Source organism: Electrophorus electricus, chromosome 17, assembly GCF_041902795.1.
Source record: "Electrophorus electricus isolate QZ-2024a chromosome 17, ASM4190279v1, whole genome shotgun sequence".
In the NCBI taxonomy this organism is placed as follows: Eukaryota; Metazoa; Chordata; class Actinopteri; order Gymnotiformes; family Gymnotidae; genus Electrophorus; species Electrophorus electricus.
In genome coordinates, this window is record NC_137513.1 from 10,388,892 (window position 1) to 10,404,065 (window position 15,174).

Sequence of the window (15,174 nt, forward strand, 5' to 3'; positions counted from 1 at the left end):
TTTCTCAACTACTCCAATTTCCAGATGCATGTTTGCAAATGTGTTCTAAAGCACCTGTGGTACATTTATGTATTTGTGGACACTCCAACCACAGTGTGCCTGTGTAAATTGTCTATTATACATTACCAAGCTGCACAGAGAGTAACACTTAAATGTAACCAATGTAACCAAGCTATATTGCCATACTAGAACTGACACCTTTAAAATGGGAGAACTTAATTTACCAAAGGAACACAGGCTAAAGTCATGTGGATATGAATAGATGTCAGTTGGTGTCAAGCAGGCAGTATTCATTAGCATAGCATAGGTAACACTTTCAAGCTCATTTTCCCTCAGCACTAATTTAGAGCTCTCAGTGCCTGGCCTGGCTAAACACTGTTAGGAAAATGAGTCAGACATTTAGGAGATGGCCTTGAACAGAGATATGCTGCATGACTTGATGATAATGGACTGTAATTGCATTTATTATGCAAAGTTACTTTCAACCAGACTAACAGATTGAATAGCACTCAATTTAAATGGGCATTGTGACAGTGTTTAAAATAATAATAACAACAACAAGAATAATAATGGTAATAATTACTGCTTCTGTTTCAATTTTCGAATGCTTTTTGAGAAATATATTTCATAAAGGTCCATTCCAGTAGATGCACACTTCACAGCAGATATGCTCCATGTGTAGTTTTGTTTGTGAGCAATTTTTATTGGCTTTTAAGCAAAGTGGTCATACTGCTCTTATGGTTTTGCTGCACTTAAATCTTTGCTATTTTTGCTTTGATGTTAGATGGTTTTGCTACATTTTTTTCCATTTCAAATCATCCAGGCAGACTGACTGCTTTCTCTGACAATCAATCCATCAATGAAACAGTATTAAAAAATATATGCAATACGATTTCAACTCTTTCAGTTTGGTCATGACAAGTCATACCTGAAGTACCAGAATCGGCCTGTCAATATAAGAGACAACAAACAAATCCTCAAGTACATCTTTCTTTACACACATGAGCTTTCTTTAGACCAGTATAAAAAGCAAATGACATATATACAAAGGTTTAGTAAACAGAGCTCTGTCCTGTACATGAAATGATGCATAGAATCTGCATAGGGATGATAAACCTTCAGTTTGGTGAGGTTGACTGACAATCAGGCAGGGGATAAATGAAATAGTGAGTGGAAGAAGCTTATCTGCCAAATAGAAACTATAACACAAGACGAAACTCATCAATACAGATTGTTTCTTTGAAGTGCAATCACACGTTAATTACAGTTCAATCATATGGTAATTAACACTATCATTTCCAAATAGATGTGATCTAAAGGAAAATGAATCCCCCTTCACCCTTATAGTATATATATTTCATGAACCCCATTAGAAGTAGTTCATTCCAAGGTGCAGGCTGTAATGTTAAAGTGTACAGTATGGGTGATCTCAAAGGCCGGGTATAAACAGTAAGTTTCCAACATAAAATGCAACAGTAAACCTGTGTGTAAATAGAGAAGTACCAAGAAAAAATGTGAAAAATTTGACAGCATGGGGCTGAAAAACGCAAGAATTTCAATGTTATTTGAAATGACTCATGCTACAAGGTGAGGGCAATGTCTGTTCCAGTCTTCAATTAACCTCCTGTCGCTTTCTATAACATGAATGTATCCAACAAATTATCCAACCTGAACCAGCTGTGTAGCAGCTCAGGAACAGCTCATTTAACCCACATACTTAAGAGCTCTCGTTTCCCTGACTGGCAAGTTCTTGTCTTTCTGATCCTATGCACATGGCTGTGTGGATTTGTGTGTGCTGCAAATAAACACCCCCTGCCTTTTTATCTATATTTGTATCTATATATAGTCTATAATAATAATAATAATAATAATAATAATAATAATAATAATAATAATAATAATCTTTATTTATATAGCACATTTCCTTTTGAGTCACAAGTGCTTTATCCAAAAAAAGAATAAACCTTTTTGAAATGCACAATAAGTCAAAAAGCCATAGCAAGCTGTGTATGCTAAACAAATAAGCATTTAACCTGGATTTAAAGGCACCTACAGAGCTTAACTCTTTATATTTTATTTATATCTTTATATAACTATATTTTTATAGTTCACTGAAAAGCATTGAAGATGATTCACGAACACTCCTCCTGTGGAGCATGGGACTTTTATGTGTTCATAGGCTGGACAGCCAGTACATAGAACTTTTATTTGGTCAGTGTGACACTGGGTCACACTGAAGTCAAATTGACACAGACACAGCTCAGTAACACATGAATGCTACTTCACAGTATGTCCCTCACCATACTCTACCAGGAACAGCGTGTCATACCAGCATTAGCACAAATAAATGACTGCTTGTTAGGGGTCTTCAGTCCAAAGAAATAAAATCAGTCCCTACAAACTGTACATGAGAACAGGATATAAAATGTGTTCCTTGGGAGAGCAATTCCAACAATATACAGAACTCAGTCTAAAGTTAGGGAATATCCCAGATCAGTAGGTACTTCTCATTGTACTCCATCCGCCCTATGTTGTTTTATGGAAATGGAGCAACAGAGTAGGTCATCTTGTAACCTCCTCACATCATAGCTTCATTCTCCATCACAGCCACTAATCTAAAATTGAAAATCTTGCCCGTCAGTTGAACTGTCAGGTTTTTTTAATGCGTTTCTGAAGATGACTTTTAGAACACATGGCACCGCCTTGCTGTGCTGCATATTACATTGCCTGGTAAGCTCTTATCTGGAACAGTTGGTGAGCTTTTCAAAGGAAACCCATTATTGCTCTTCTTCCAAACATGATAAAGTTCTCATATTGTCGATAAGGGCCAGGGAATTTCTGCAGAATAAAAATATTTCATTGCACAAGATGTTCAGGCACTTGCCTCCTTTGGCAGTGGTTACTTTTCCCAGGCAGAATCCGAGTGGACCTCCTTGAGACTTTATTTTTAAGTTTTGTCCTGTTAATTTAACACTGTGACTTCATAAATCAATAAGAAATTTGAATCCATAGATGCATAATGACAAGTAGCAAGAAAAAAAACTTTAAAGGTTGATAATACTTTTACTCTATGAGAATAAATATTACTCCCAATCTTTGATAAGACAAACAATATATTGTGTTCTATAATTGTCACGGTTGGCCGGTTTGGAATCATGACAAAACTCTGGTTTGGAATCATTACAAACTTCTGCCTTGCTCAAAATCACCCACGTACTGATTATACTCACCTGTTCCTTGTGTGTTTCCCATTATTTCAACCCACAGATCCCTGCAGACTGCTAGTGCTGCACATTAGTGGACTGAACCTGGACGTATCGATATGGAATACTACTCTACATCCTACTATCTTTATTGTTTTCATTTAGTTGTTGTACTGCTTCAGTTTACTATGGAGAATAAAGAGCTATATTCTTCAGCTACGCCTCTTGCTCCCTCTGTGTTGCCAATGTCACAATAATAAAGATTATTAAAACAATTACATGTCTTAATCATACTAAGAATACTATAAACATGTTCCAAGATGTTGAGACTCATACTTAAAAGGTGCTTACCATTTGGATTAGTCCTTTTAGATCTTTTCCTCCAGAGATTTTCAAAATATTTCAGAGACTGGCAAAGATTCAAGGACTCTTGAGTCTGTTGGAGTTCCAGCCTCAGTGTCACAGATTGTCCCTCCTCGCTTTGATGGTTTCCCTGCTGTGTGTGTTGTTTTGGTTCTAGTCCTTAGTTTCATTTTCTCCACCCCTCGTTTGGTTTTCTACACCCATCATTGCTTTCACCTGTTCCTCGTTTCTAGTCTTGTTAAGTTAATGTATTTAAACCCTGTCTTGTTCCCTGTGTCTTTGTTGTTCATTGTTTGGTTGTGTTAGAAAGACCGTCTGTTTTTTGAAGCCTGCTTTTCTTAGCCTGTGTGTTATCTTAACCATTAATTTTTCCTTGCCTTCGTGTGTTATTTCCTAGTCTCTGTTGTAGCCTGCTTCCCGTTTGCCTTCGTGTGCTTTAGTTTAGTTTATCATTTATCCTAGTACTCTGCGTATTGGCTGTATGACCCTAGACTGTTATAATGACTATGACTCTGGATTTGCCACAAATAAATCTCGCTCTTCTCTGCACACATGTTTGCCTCCTTACCGCTCACTATTACAGAATGAACAGTCAAACAAGGATGTAGCGAAAGAGCGAGACTCTGGGAGGTGGTTGTTCCTCTGGGACAAAACTCCGCCTGTTTGTACTAAGTCCGAGTTCGTTACGTCTCAGCGCCACCAAACCAGAGACAACAAATCCCCTGGCGCTGCCGATACATGGGCATCTCATCGTTCCTGGAAAAATCAGGATTCTGTGTATTTTGATGACGATGGGATCCCATGTAAGCACCAACCTGCACCTGTGGATATCCCACAAACCACCCAGTCTGTTCCTGTTCCTGGCGTGAAAGATGCCACCCAGTCTGATCCGGTTCAGGTTCCTGGTGTGAGAGACGCCATCCATCCTGACCCAGTTCTGGGCATAAGAGACACCACCCATCCTCTTCCCAGGTCTGTTTCTGCAGCCATGCCCCCAGACCTCCTGGACTTGCCACTGAATGCTGCAGCCACACCCCTGAACCTACTGAACCCACCTCTGAACGCCGCAGCCATGCCTCCGGACCTCCTGGACCCACCGCTGAATGCTGCAGCCACGCCTCTGTGCACCCTGGATCCATTGCTGGTCTCCTGCTGCCTCTGCCCCTTGGTTCCTGCCCATCCTGCCCTGACCAGTTTCTCCTGTTCCTTGTGCACCTCCTGTTCTCCTTTGTTGCCTGCTCCCACTGTCCCATTGTTTTTGCCTTCTCCGTTGCCTGGTTTTGTTTTTGCTCCTGTTGTGTTATCTGTCCCTGTGCCTGTTTCTGTGCCTGTTCTGGTTCCTGTGTCTCCCTTTATTTCTGTCCCTGTGCTCATCCATGTGTCTGTTCTGGTGTCCATGTCTGTTTTTGTTCCTGTCCCTTTGTCCCTGGCCTGGTATGTTTTGCGTTTTTGTTTTCTTTATTCTTTGGTGCCTCCTGTTATACCTCATTGTTTGTCATCTTTGTTGTCTCCTCAGCCTCCCTCCTGGCACTTTTTTTGTCCTCAGTCTGTTTCTGTTGTGAGTTCTGCTCATGCATCCATGTACACTCCTGGTTCTTGTTCTGTTGCTTCTGCTCCTGGTGCCCCAGTTTCTGTGTCTGTTCCCATGTCTGCTCCTGGTTCTTATGCTGGTCCATTTTGTCCCGTTTCCCCAGTTTCTGTGTCCGTTCCTGTTGTGTCTCCTGTTTCAGTGTCTGTTCCCTAGTCTGCTTCTGTTGGGTCTTCTGTTCCGGTGCAAGCTCCTCATCATTTCCCATGTTCTGCCCCTGGTTCTGGCCTGTCTGTTCCTGTGTCTCATCTGGGTCCTGTCCCTGTTGTTTGTCTTTCCCGTTCTGTTCCTGTTCATGTCTTATCCTAGTCCTTTTTTTTCTGGTTTTGGTTGTTCTTGTTTTTGCATGCTCCATAGTTGGGGGGGCTGTAATGATTTGTCCCTCCTTGCTTTGAAGGTTTCCCTGTTGTGTGTGTGTTATTTTGGTTCCAGTCCTTTCATTTTCTCAAGCCCTCATTTGGTTTTCCACGCCCATCATTGTTTTCATCTATTCATTGTTTCTAGTCTTGTTAAGTTCATGTATTTAAACCCTGTCTTGTTCCCTGTTTCTTTGCTGTTCATTGTTTGACTGATTGAATGTTTGGTTGTTTGGATGTGTTAGAAAGCCTGTCTGTTTTTCGAAGCCTGTGTTTGTTAGCCTGTGTTTGTTTTTTCTTACCTCCATGTGTTATTTCCTAGTCTCTGTTGTAGCCTGCTTCCCATGTTTGCCTTTGTGTGCTTTGGTTTAGTTTATCATGTATCCTAGTATTCTACGTATTGGCTCTATGACCCTGGACTACTCCAAAGACTATAACTCTGGATTTGTCCCTAATATATCTCGTTCTTCTCTGACATGTGCCCGCTTCCTTACCACTCACCGTTACACTCAGCCTTTGCTGTGACAAAGTGCCATTGGTAGATGATATCTTCTCCTTTCAGAGCCCAAAGATGTGCTCAGGCTGGAGTTGCAGGCATGGTGGAAGCATATCCAGGCATTGCGGTGAGGGTTGGGTTGAGGTGGTAAGTATTGTTAGCAGGAATGCAGGCATTTTCTTTCTCTCTGAAAGAAATACCTTTGTGGCAACACGACAGGTGGGATGTGGGAAATGTCAAGCCCCTCTCTGTCCACTTGAATGGCTAAGGAGAGACACAGCTGTGTATCAGCTGTGAGAAAACAGTGTGTATCTGCGTGAGCTGCTCAGAGGTGTGGGGGAGGAACCCTGCCGTGAGGAGCTAATGGGCAAACAGGCCTTTGTGTCACAAACAACACCACTAGATAGCCAGCCAAGCATGATGTGGTCATTTAAAATAATGCTCAAAGAGGTCCTTTACCCCGAGGTAGTTAAACACCCATTTTTAATTTGCGAGGGACACAAGCACTGTGTAGTAAACATGACCAGTGCTAATATAATGCACTGTAATACAATGCCATTTCTACTTAAAAAAGGAATGGAATATGAATTAGCTAACTGCATGTCTGTGTAGGGTCACTGGCTCTCAGAGAGTGAGACACAGACAACTTCACCCACTCAGTGTGCACGTTCTCTCCACACCTCTTAATTGTTATGAGGAGGTTTTTAAATTAAACACATTCCTTCATTTGAAATTCCACTAAAGCATGGCAGCAGCAGCTTTCAGAGGAATGTAAGATGCAGCATTTTCTATGAAGTGTATAACAACTAACAACATCCATAATCTATAGCAATCAGAATCAGGGCTGTAACTAGCCCAAAATTGCCAATTTCAAACAACATCTTTTAAAATTATGCATATAAAAATTATAAATTGATCAAAATACATACTACGATTGTACTGGATTTATTTAGAGCAAACAAATTACATCCTCTGACAAACTGCCATTTGTAATAACAAATCAGTGGTTAATCTTGATTATAACCTATTGCTTCCCCTGTTTAACAAAGCCTTAAATTACAAAATTATTCATTTTTTCTTTTGTTAGAAAAAATGTGTTTGGTTGTTTGGTGATCTGACCACTTCATAAAATATGCATACACAGAGAGAACCGTTAGCATACACACAAAATGTGAGAGAGATGCGGTGAGGTAAAGTTTGCTATCTGGTGTAATGGGTTTCGCTTCCAAGCCTTGAGTGCTCTCAAGGTTTTCTTCTCATGCTCTCAGGATGTTTTCCCATGCCACTATCACCTTAACTGGCTCATTAGAGACCTTAACCCAGATTCTCTGTGTGGATGATTTCTGTAAATCTACACATGAGAAAACGTGTTCTAAAAGTGCTATAGGCATACAAATAAATTTAAATCTAAGGTAGCCCAAATTAAGTCAGGTTAATTGGTATGAACTAAAATAGCAAAGTTATTATGAAAACAATGTGAAACTACAGATTGATTTAAATAGACTTCAGTGTGTACTAACCCTATACATATTTGGTAGTGTGGTCTATTACTTTATGTTTAGTAGGCCATATGTATCTCACTCAAATTTTGATCCTGGTTATGGGCCTGGTCTGAATGCAGCATCTTAGAAGTGGGAACATTGTCGAGGCGGGAGCGAAGAGTGAAAAGAAGGTTTTATTTAAAGAACAAACTGAAACTAAAGATGCTTAGTAGCGAGAGAGTCTCAGGAAGTGTTGCATCATCGTCTTAGCTCTTGGTTTTCTGTGAATACCAAGCACCTGCCATGGAGCCTAAATAACAGGAAATAAATACATAAATGACAGGGGAGGAGGATAACTACTAAACTGGTGACTGAGACTGGGGAAGTGAATGAGTCTCGTGATAGGTGCACGTGGAATGAGAGGGCTGGCTGGGTACCAGCAAGACTGTGACAAGAAGATTTCTTTAACTGTATATAACTATATGTGTTTGTACTAGGGGTGTTTGGTGAACTGCTGCAAATGTATTCACAAAGTAATAAAAAAACACCATTGTTGAATATACGTGCATGGAAACTGGGATGGTTTTAGATTGACACAATAAGATAACCTGAGTGAACGGTTGGTTAACTATCTAAACCATATGTGTTTGTACTAGGGGTGTTTGGTGAACTGCTGCAAATGTATTCACAAAGTAATAAAAAAACACCATTGTTGAATATACGTGCATGGAAACTGGGATGGTTTTAGATTGACACGATAAGATAACCTGAGTGAACGGTTGGTTAACTATCTAAACCATATGTGTTTGTACTAGGGGTGTTTGGTGAACTGCTGCAAATCTATTCACAAAGTAATAAAAAAACACCATTGTTGAATATACATGCATGGAAACTGGGATGGTTTTAGATTGACACGATAAGATAACCTGAGTGAACGGTTGGTTAACTATCTAAAAAATACAGGTTATTATCCTGGTTCCTAAAAGTTCCCAAACCGTAAAGTTTTTTTTTTGTTTTATCTGTCTAACAGGTGTATATTTTCACTGCTATCAATGTTGGTGGCTCAGTTGCCAGTCTGAAGTGCCCCTCCGAAAACTTTTAATTTGCCGATGGAGAACTCGAGAACAGCTGGTGAGAAGCCGTCTCTGCAGTTTCATTGTGATGTGTTGACAGCAGCCCTTCACATAGCTACAGCTGAGTGGCAGGCGTGGCAGCTAGTGAGAACCGTGCTTTCCCTACTTCCACTCAAAGCCCCGCATTGTGCTGCCCCATTAGTCCAGAGCAGCAGTGATAGTGTGGCTCAGAGGAGGCATGACTCCCGGCTACACTGGGCAATGTGACAAAACTACCAAAACAGGATCCTCTGTCTCTTTGGAACTGGAGCGTGAAAACTTAGAACGTGTACACACTGAAAATACTATCTGTTGGATCAACTGTTTGTGAAAATAATATACTGTGTCACTAAACCATGTTGTACCATTATGATGGAATCTATATAAGCATTTAAGGGGACATTAATACTGATAACGGTATTGCTGTAAATGAGTTGAAGCTAAATTGAACTCATAAAGCAGAGGTATATTATGGGTGTGATTTGCCTCCCGACTCGCTCGTTTAGAATCAGTTTAATGCCAGATCAGTTCATCATAATGAAGTAATGAACATCAGTAACACTGGAACTCTCAACCAACAAACAAACTTCAGCTGATATAACAATGGTGTTTGGAAACAAACACCTAAGGCAATACAGTGAAAGAAGGGCCAGTAATAAAGAACAGTGAAGGTGTCACATAGTGTAACAGTAGTTGTCAAGTAAGTGGATAATGGATGTGTAGCAACAGCAGACATGATATTTTTGGTATGATGCCCCTTGTGATGGGTGCTATCTGGGGGTCTTCATACGTTTAAATCTAGTGATCAGTGTTTTTGTTCTGTGGTACAATATAAGGAAGCATGGGCTGGATGATTGGCTGGATGATTGGCTAGCATGGAACAGTGAGAAATTCTGAAGTTTGAACGCAGATGATTGCATTATTTATTGACCTTTACTGAGGGAACAGCAGTGATATAAATCAGCACTGGTGAAGGATATCTTCATGTATCAGACATGGGTGAGTGAGAGATACCAAGCAGGAAAAACAGAACTTCAAACCCTCACTAAAATAATTCTTTGGTGCTGTGTGAGCTTTGATTGCGCTGTTGTTGTTGGTTTTGCAGATGTCGTCTTCTCCCCCGCCCCCTGTACACTGATTTTTCTATTGTACAACAGATGCTAGACACCGGCATTATTGCTCTGAGAGCAAGCGGTGCGCCATAGTGCCCGACAGCTCTGGGTGTTAAGAGATAAAGAACCCGCCGCTATGACCGGCCCTGTGCGAAAATGAAAGTGAAACAACCATGCTACTCCTAGCTGTGCTGCTATGTTTGCCCCTCCCCCCCCCCCCCCCCCCCCGTTCCATTAGCTCTGCTGCTGGGAAAGAAATGTGACAAACAGCACTTTTAGTGCAGAAGAGAGTCAGACTGTGCAATTGTAAACTTCATATTTACATTTGTAAATAGCAAAAGAGGAAGAGGTATGTTTGATTATGTCCAGATTATGTCGGCCACATACGCATTCTCTTAAAAACCTTACCTCTTACATTGTGTTTAAATCCAATGTTCAAGTTCAAGTTCAAGTTTGGTTTATTTGTCACATACATAGTCATACACAGTATAACTCGCAGTGAAATGGTTGATGTGGTGCTGGAATCTTAATATTATCCCTGTCATCTTGTCTTGATATTGGCCAGTCTAACAGTTGAATTATCAGTGTCTACAGATGAATTATGACATATTCTGTAACAAATTGCATGTATAATCTATTAGTACAGTATTACAGCACCTTCTCTTTGCTCGAACTTGGCTTAATCAGAGACCAGTTGGGTAAAAAAAACCCCAAATAATCTGACTTTTAGAAAAATGTATACTCGCAGAATAATCACCATACATTGTATTAGGTTTTATTGTCTGTGAATAAGTTTACAAACTGTGACGGCCCGAGTGCCTCAGATCGCAGAGCAGGACGCAAGGACCCCCTCGATGTTGAAAGACATTTAATGACATAAAACATACACGACAACGATGGCACTCACACAAATCATTAATGGTGAACATTATTACATTAACAACGTGAACATTAATGATGACATAACGATGACAAAGGATAAGCAACAGTAATTATACAAAACAATAACGTTTACAACACCTACACCTACAATGACCCACACCAAGGCACACACTTAATGGGGTTTAAATAGGACAGACAAACATGTAACGATAAACCCCATGCAGGTGTGCGTCCTTACGGAGGGCGTGGCCACAAACAGACGTGGTTCCCCCTGCACACGACAGGTCTTTCCACGTGACTTTTAGGGGGGAGCGTTCCATGACACAAACAGTCTGGATGTACTGCAGCAGTGTCACGTAATTCCAAAATTAAACATGAGATTAAAGTGACATGTGTTATTAAAGCTGTATAAAACATGCTCAAAATAAACATGAAATCCACACCTCACGCTTAAGTTTCTCATTCCAATAAACATGGAGTAGTGAAATAGGCCCAGGTTTGTTATAAGATTACATGCATTCTGTTCTTTTAGAGGCTTTACCACAAGATGCAAATAATGTCACATATTGTTTGAGGATACTGTATTGTGGCGTTAGTGGTATATTAGTTTCTAAAAGCAATTTTGCTCTATGCCCTGTGGCATAGAGAAAAAACATTGGAATTGTCCTTTAAGTGTAGAGCTCCCTGCTAATCCATTTTACAATGGAATACTATGCCCCTTGTAATGCAAAATGTAAATGTAAATTTAACTCTCAAGGCAAGCAGGTTGCAATAAGAACATCCCTACCTCCTGCCCTGCCTATAGCCATGGTGTACAACAGGAATAGTCTCACATTTAGACTTATTTATTGGAAACATACTGCACTTAAAGGCTCTAGCCTAGGAATGAGGCAATCTTACCCACAAAGGTCCAGAGTGCTGCCAGTTTGCATTCCAACCAAGATGTAACACACCTAATCACACCACAGCCTCCATTTGTTTGAAGACTGTGATGAACTGATTGAACAAGTAGAATCAGGTGTGCTCCTGCTCGGGTGGAATTAAAAGTTGCAACCATATGGGCCCTTGTAGATAAGACTCTACACTGCTGTTGCCATGGACATTTTGTGTTTGTCACACCAACTCCTCATCAGTAGTCAGTTTCTTACCACTGGACCACTGTTGGCTGGCTATTTTTGGGTGGGAAACTGCTCTTAACCCAGCAGTGACATTGACACTTCTAAAAACACCAGCAAGAACACTGTGCCTGATTCACTCATACCAGCACAACACTCACTACCACGTCCTTACCATGTCAGTTTCCGTGCTGTGTTGAGAATGGTCTGCCACACAAATAATAATTGGTCAGCAGTGGTCCTGTGGTCAGAAACTGACCAAGGATTAACATGGTGTCTGATGCATGGTGACAGGTGAAATGCAGTTTGCAACTATACATTTAACAACACAATAGGTTAATTTAGTGCAAGTGTTTCTAAAAAAAAAGCTGTGTGGGGATTATTATGATGACGGTGGTAATTGTGAATTTCAATGTGAGTTTTAATAAGATTTTTATTAAACTGCATCTCATATCTCACAGATCTTAGTCTTGCACCTCACCACATAACTGCTACTGCACAGTAGTTGTATTGGCACAGTGTCAGACAATTCTTCTGCCTTGGTTTGTCTTTCTGATTTGTAAATGCTAAACAGTCCATTCTAACCCTCGTATACCTCCATTGATGGGAACAAGTTTATGTCCAACTGCAACTCAGGCATTCCATATGCAAGCATGTCTGCCTCTGGTAACATGCAAGACTTGTGTGTGGTACAAAATACACAAGAAGACTCACTAAATAAAGGGGTTAGACACATTTATCATCATGGTTAGGTGATTAGTTAATGCATTGTTTATATGCACTGTATATAGAGTGTTGTTTATATTCTTTTGTGTCACGATCAGGCTATAATGAAATAGATATCTCTGTTAGACGTGGGCCAAAGTGTGGCTCATCTCCTTGAAGCGACTACAAAACCGTAAATAATTGCGCTGAGGGTTATTACAGTAGGGGGGTTGTGGCTGATAAAAGTGGCGGCACTAATAGCAGCTCAGCTTGTTGGGTGAGTGAGTGGGGGTTGCTAAGAGCATGACACATGGTTTGCAGTGGCTGGACTTTAATAAGAATACAATAAGGCTACAGTGGCAGTTTAAGGTTAAACTGGGGGTAATTGAAATATCTAGAGATAGTCTTTTCGTTCTCTACAATGAGAATGGAGAGCTGTAGAGGGGATGTGGCTTAGAAAGAGAAGACTGGAATTGGGGAGCATGCATGTATATTTGTGTGTCTGTTTGTATGTGTGTGTGTGTGTGTGTGTGTGTGTGTGTGTGTGTGTGTGTGTGTGTGTGTGTGTGTGTGTGTGTGTGTGTGTGTTTAGCACCATGAACAATGATGGCTGTCAAGCACCACCAGGGAATAAGAAATGAAATTACTTTCATTTGAAATTAATGTATGTGTGGAGGTGTTTGGATGTGTAGGAGGCAGATAATATCAGAGATGAAGGGATGCAAATAGAGGAAGAAGAGTAGAAAAGAAGAACAGAAGACAACACAAGAAGGACTGATTCAAGATCTAAGGTTCAAATGAAAGAATATTCGAGGTATAAGACTCTTGTTTAAACCAAGGCGACAGTAACAAACACAGCTTCTCATCCAGCTGATCTCTTTCCAGACAACCCCAGTGGACACCTGCAATTATTCACCGCATTCAATCATTTTGTAATTACAATGCTGAAGCTCCAATGTTGGATTAACATGACTATGGAACGCAGAGATGGCACCCAGTGGCTATAATTTAATGCTGACAGCTCACACTGATAACTACACATCAATAAGGAGGATATGTACTGAGATCATTCTCAGATACATAATTATATAGGATCAGGAATTTTTGCTGCAGATGATAACAATTTTGAGAAGAAAACCCAAATAATGTCTTAGATGACATTAATGTGTGCATATAAACACAGATTCCATGCAATCCATTGCAGCATGTGTGTTAATGTTTAAATGCTTACAGGAAAAATGTAAGGGTTTGCCTTTAGAAAGTGAGGTTAAACCAATAAGTCTGCCATTTGTAGTATATAAAGCATTGGCAGATGTGAGGATGATGGAATGGAGTTTATGGGGCCTTTGCTAATTATTTTCCCAGGGCAGACAAAGGAAACAAGAGAATGCCAGCGAAATGAATTCATAACAAGCTGAACATGAATGATTTGACAAGGCCCTGACGAGTCTTAACATAAGCAGAAATAAGCCAACCTGAGTTTCAACCAAACTCCGGCAGTGTTTACTGGGGAGTCAGGACTCAGGACCCACAATGCTGCATAACTGTGGTTTTTTTTTTTTTTTTTGTGTGTGTGTGTGTGTGTGTGTGTGTGTGTGTGTGTGTGTGTGTGTGTGTGTGTGTGTGCCAGTTCTGACAATGCTGCACTGTTCAGTTTTTGTTTTCCCTGCTATGACAACACCTGATCTAGCTCATCAGCTAACTGCCAAACCTCACAGAGACAAAGACAGGTGCATTAGAGCAGGAAAAACACATATGTCATCCATGCCTGAACTGCCCAGTTTTAAAGCTGGAATCCATTTCCGTAGTGATGCAGCAGTGCTGATTTAGTTCTGTCATCACTGTGATGTGGCATAATTGCATCACATAGTCTTATTAGGACAACTGACATAAAGCACAGCTAGCTGTTCACTGTTTCAGAACATATAAAGCTCTAGGTCTAAACTTCTGATGACACAAGCATTGCATATACTACGCAAACTGACAGCTATACTGCACATAAAATTGTGTTTGGTTCTGTTTTTGAAATCTATTGACAACATTTTGAAATATATTCCATTTTAATATAGTTATGTAATGAAATAATTAATTCAGTAAGAAACATTTATAGAGCACAACTGCTATTGATCCAGTGTTGTACCACAACGAAAGACATAAAATAATTAAAATGACATTAGACAGTCACAAGACATCAGACCTAAAACTGTATTCCATGTAACAGACAATCCCATTGGTCTTAGAAAACATAAAAATTCTTTCATGGAACGCTCGCCTCCCGCGAGTCACGTGGTTTGGCCCGCCACGTGCAGTGGGAGGATCTTTGTTTATTTGTAACCACGCCTGCACACCTGCACTGGGTTAGTGTTTTGTCTTTGTGTATATAGACCTGTGTCATGGAGTGCAGTGTGGTCGGTCTTTGACATGTTTTCCTTTCTGCATGTTTGTCTCTGTATATGGTTGCTCTTGTTCACACTAGGTATATGTATTTAGATGTTCACCGTTTATGTCATGTGTGAGTGCCGTTGTTGTTTTTGTTACATGTTAATAAATGTCTGTCCACGTCAAAGGAGTCTGTGCATCCTACCCCTTGCCCTGCGGCACCGTTACATAAAGACTGACCTCTACAGGACGCCAGCTCCCACGATAAAAAACAGACTTACTAGCAGGAAGTGCGTAGGCACCCCCGCACTGCTGCCTGGATCCCATGACATTGTGGAGAAGACCACGACCGCTGTCCGTGTCTTCTCCGGAGTTGGAGGGG